The 5,420-nt window shown below is 34.2% G+C and overlaps 1 pseudogene; it reads right to left on the reverse strand.

Moving 5' to 3' along the window:
• Nucleotides 1-2,029, reverse strand: LOC120281148 (annotated as a pseudogene).
• Between the last annotated feature and the right edge of the window lie 3,391 nt (nt 2,030-5,420).

Genomic DNA, 5,420 nt, shown 5'->3' on the forward strand with positions numbered 1-5,420 from the left:
CTACAACTGAGCTCCGAGATCATTTGATAACTAGAGTATACCCCTCATCTGGAGGTAAGGATTCTCCAATAGCTTCTCATTATTTTTCTAGCAAAGTAGACAAACAATATGCTGTAATTAATTTATGCTCACGGGAACTTAAAAAAAGAAAAAAGAAAATAAGAAAAAGAAAAAAGCAGTATGCTTGAGATTTACTTGCTGAGCTTTATAAATAAGACTTTGGAGCAAATGTTGGTACTTTTCTAGTTCTTTAGTCATCATTCTCTGCAAAATGAAAGTGTTACTAATGCATCCCATGCATGTAAAAATACTAGAATGCAAAGCAACAAGATGCTTATCCTATGCATGCAAAAATCCTAGAATTCCAGGCAACAGAATAACTTTAAAAGAAAACCAGAAGAATAATATGCTACTCTCGAGTCTGGATCATCTAAAAGGCTCCTGCCAAAGAGATGTTGCTCTTGTCAAAATAATGCGCAGAAATAGGAGCCACTAACATAAATCTGATGTCAAGAGAATTATTTACCTAAAGAACTCTTCACCTTCTACTTCCAAAAGAAGCTGTGGGATCAGCAGTGCATTTACAAATTAAAAGCAGCAGAAGAGCAGCCCAAATATCAGATGTGGCACGTGGAAGATTTCCCATTCCTTTACTACCGACAGCACCAGCAAGTTACTGCACCAGCAAGTTGCATTAGTGACCAATAGAACAAAGAGGGAGGCATACGAGCCACAAGCTGCATAGGAACTTGGCATGCCCACACAGAAGTATTGCTACCATCGATGCTGTCTCAGAGGTTAGGGTGGGCATACTATTGCCAACACTAGTGCTGCCACTCCCTTGCAACTCATCTCTCAGAACATTATTTTTCTCTCATTGACCTAATTGTACATTTTCTGGGTTATTACCGAAGTTTTTCTTTACAGATCCAGAACGACGGCCAAGGCGTTTAATGTCTCGAGGCATTTTATTTGTTGAGTGAAGCCTTCGACACAATTGAGAGATTAACATATCACACATCTGCAAAAATGCCTAAGTCAGAAAATACCAAAAAAATAGAAGGCAATAAGAATCTTATTTAGATTATTGAAAAAACTAAAGATGCGCCAGACATAAAAACACATTATAACAAAAGGTAAAATAGACAAAAACCAAAACAAGGAAGATCAAGGTTTATTCATGCATAAATTATAGATGATATTCAATGACTTGAACTGGAAAGAAAAGCAAATAGAGAAAATAGAAGCAAATTCTATATTTGTTTCACAACTTCTCCATCTTTCTTAAAGAAATCTTATATTCCATTAATAGGGAAAGTAAAACTAAAAAAAACACTGGCCATGATGACATTGTTGATACAAGCAAGATATTACGTAATCAAGATTGCAGAAATTTGAACTAACAACTATAGCAAAAGAACACATAGTCGATAGCCCTAACACACTGTATGGAATCAGTTTTAATGACGAAAGAATGTATAGCAGATACCTTTAAGATACTGATGTGATCAGTTTCAATGAATTGAACCGAAAGAAACAACGCGTGACTCATTATGTCTATGATTGCATTTCCTTTATTCAAATGATTTCCACTAGAGTCATGGTTAACACTATCCTCATGACCTCCATAATGAAGTTCACTCTCATCCAACAATAATTTGCAGCGCACAAGAAGTTTCTCCAAAACATAAACCCCATTTGATATAGTTATGTTTGGACTTCAAAAGTCCACATAGCATACAAACAGATAAAGGAATTGACGAACAGGACAAACCTAGATTGCCAACATCAGCTATATGCTGCTGTAATCTTTTAATATTGAGCCATGTACTCCCTTGACCATCTTCACTAATTCCTGAAAGTAGCAACTCCACTAAGCAAATATATGCATTTTTCCGGTAGGCAGACCGCTTTGAATGAAGAAAAGAGTGTAATGTAGCTCAGAAAGTTTGGCCTTTGCACAGACATCCGCATCTCCAAGTTCATCAGTATTGCTAAGTGACTTGTAAGATTTTGTTAGCTGAATCATGTACAAAAACTCATGTCTAAACGAGTATAGATACTTATAGCAACATTAATTTTTCAGGTGATTCTTTCTAAAAGCTGCATGAAGCAGAAGAAAAGATACAATCAGTTAAGCACCATTGAAAGTGTCACACTTTTATATTTAAGTACAACTATATATATTTCAAAATCCAGAAGGCTTTACTTGAAAAGATGAACTCATAAAATCTCAGCCAGGAGCACAAACGAATGTATGCAACAGAAATTGTTGAATAAAAAAGCTTGCAATCTCATAAGTTTACAAATTCATGGAAAGGTGAGTAGTAAAAAAAAAGAGGACCAGTACATGGAAAAATCATAACTACTAGGGAAGTGATTGCAGATAAAAATAAAAATAAAAAAAACAAGAAGAAGAGTTGCATATCATTTCCAACATAATTTTTTTACATTATTATTCAGTAAGAAAAATAACCATATTTTGGCGCTCACAGTTTGGCGACCTAGAGAGTGCAAAAGAAATAGACCTTTGCATAATCTCTCCAATTCCTTCCACAACATGCTTAACAGCAATGTAAAATGCTTCAGGTGCATCTGTAAGAGTTAGCATGGAAGCAATAGATTGAATCTCATCATATCGATAAGTAGTAGTTCCATTAATTTGGCATGTCTCATTTATCTGATGCGAGACATAGTCAAAAGAACCAGGAAAAGATTACGCCTTTCCTCCTTTGAGTTGGCTTGTGAATACTGTAAGAACAAGATGGGATTAAGTTGCAGAACGGGGATTCTCATCAGTGAATTCATCTACACACAAGCCTCTAAATACTACTTATTATTCTCCTAACAAACTAGTTCATTGCATTGCAGCTAAGAGGCAAGATTCATGTCATTAGCAAAATTTAACATTGCATGTTACAGAAAATATTTTGTGGAGTCATTTTTCACTAGATAATTGATGCTACACTACTTTTGTATAGCATACGCTTTCATACAGGTACTTGAGTTGATGTGTTGTCATCATAAATGATCTTTAAGCATTTGACTCATTCTCTAAGATGCAAAATTTACCAAGCCAAATTAGCTGAGCCAATGCATATTTAGGATTCTACCATCAACGCTTGTCACATTTTGTAAAAAAATAAAAACCTTAAGTTTCTACTTCCTATATAGACACCATTCGACATGAACGAACAGAAATATGAAGGGAAGATTTATTTGTGTAAATCAAGATATATTAACTCATTGAAGCTCCAATTATCATTGTTAAAGCACTTAACTGGAAAGCTCCGCGCCGTCCAATCCCATCCACAATCCAACCACTAAACAAACAGCCAATAAAAGGACCACCCAAACACATGCTGACCACAAGTCCTGCATAGACTCAACATTCAAAAACATATTGTGAAACAACAGAAGCAGTAAAAAGCGTGCAATAAAGTCATTATAATCATTACCTTCAACTAAAGTGTTCCCACCAAATCCAAGATATAAAGAGATGCTCTCTGGCGGTTCATTGACAACTCTACAATAAAACATTGATTAAGACCACAAACTTCATGGATTCTATACCTTACAGGAATTATAAATAACACAAACCCGATGTGATAGCCGAAAAGGAAAAAAGTGATGGTTGCCACACATACATGCGGCAAAGAGAGCTTCCAGGATGGATTTCCATTGTCTTGTCCCATTAAACTACCTAAAAATGAAAAGAAATTAAAAAATTTACCATAATATATCATAACAAAGAAGATTCAACTTTCCACTAACATAAGAAGAGCTACCTTTAGTAGACAGACATACACAAAACAGGGAATATTAATATTACTCAAGAAACATTGCATAAGAAGAATGGATGCTAGATAAAATTGAAATCATCAAATAGGACTACCCAAACAGATATCTTAATATCACTCATGAAAGGATTAGAACCTAACCAAAATAGTTTTGCTTCCAAAAAAGTTAATAGGATGGATCACCTTCGCTCTAATCAGAATGCATTGCATAAAAAGACATAAAACACAACCAAAATGAGAATTTTATTGTTGATAACAAAAGAGTATGTCAATTTAAAAAAAAATCAGTATTAGAATAATTGATGAAGAGTGGATTCTGGAATGTTGCAAACATTCTGTGATAATGGCAACCTAGAATTAGATGAAAGGTAATAACATCGAAGAATATATTAAGCTTAGAGTGAGCATTCAGAGAATTATGCAGAAACTAGTAACCAAAATGTTCAAGATACAAGTAGAAAGGTTTGCTAAAATAAATTTTCTAATCATCTTCCAAACCGGAAAGCAGAATAATGGATGGCTAACCTTTTTGTTATTTTTGACCTTTCCATGCCAAAATGATTTTGTTTTACAGGTGAATTGGCATTGGGAATATTGGAATCTGAATCTATACTGGCCTTTGTAGCAGGCATTGTGAAATTGAGTTCCTCACCACTCAAGGCTGCAACAACATTGCATTCCATGGGCAGCCCTGAAAAACTGAATTCAACTAAGGTCAACTATATTTGTACCTGTTTGCTTTGTAAATTTTAAAGTTATAATATTGAAAAGAGTAAAAGGATTAAGAGATAAGAAAAGATCTTGAACTAATCACTTTGTGTTGTTGATCATATTCGGATAATCCGGTATTCATATGAAATGTCCCCGAAATTATTTGAAGGAGGCCACTCCTTTCCTTCTTGTCATGCAACATAAGTCTGCATTCTTCATTGAGAGTTTGTTATAACAACATATTAGGCTATGTAATGCCGCAATCAATATACAAGCAAGGGCAAACTAATAAAACTACTGATCTCATAACTGACCATGATTTGCATTCTTATTCTAGAAAAACCGTAGAAAAAAATGAAAAATATGAAGAGGGTACAACATCAACTATACCAAATTGGCAAAGAAGTCATTGTCAATGGCAATAAGTTTTGAAGACATGCTAGTTTTGGCATAGTTGATAAGGGAATCTTTTCCATGCTTTTTAACCTGAATAGAAAAATCACCTCTGATGGCTCAAGATAGCATATTGGTTTCAATTGCAAATAAAAAAATATAAAAATCTGAAACCCAGCTATAACTAAACTAAGTCACTAAACAAATAGAATCAAACCTTTACAGCTAACTTTTTATCAACATACTTGTAAGCTTCCCTTCATTGCTAGCTGTAACAATAAATAAAGCAAGCCAAGGTGAGTATCAAAAATTAAAAACTTAAACAACAATCTCATAATATAATGAGATCATTGTTTCCAAATTTTCTTCCAATGACCAAGCAAAGAAAAAGAGGATTAGTTAAATATGTCATCTTCCTTTCATTTATCAAACACCCTTTCTGATAAAAGAAAAGGACAAACCTCAAGATATATGTACAAATCTCACATAACAAAACACCTTCATTGATACAAAAGT

This window comes from Dioscorea cayenensis, chromosome 17 (genome assembly GCF_009730915.1).
Source record: "Dioscorea cayenensis subsp. rotundata cultivar TDr96_F1 chromosome 17, TDr96_F1_v2_PseudoChromosome.rev07_lg8_w22 25.fasta, whole genome shotgun sequence".
Classification (NCBI taxonomy): Eukaryota; Viridiplantae; Streptophyta; class Magnoliopsida; order Dioscoreales; family Dioscoreaceae; genus Dioscorea; species Dioscorea cayenensis.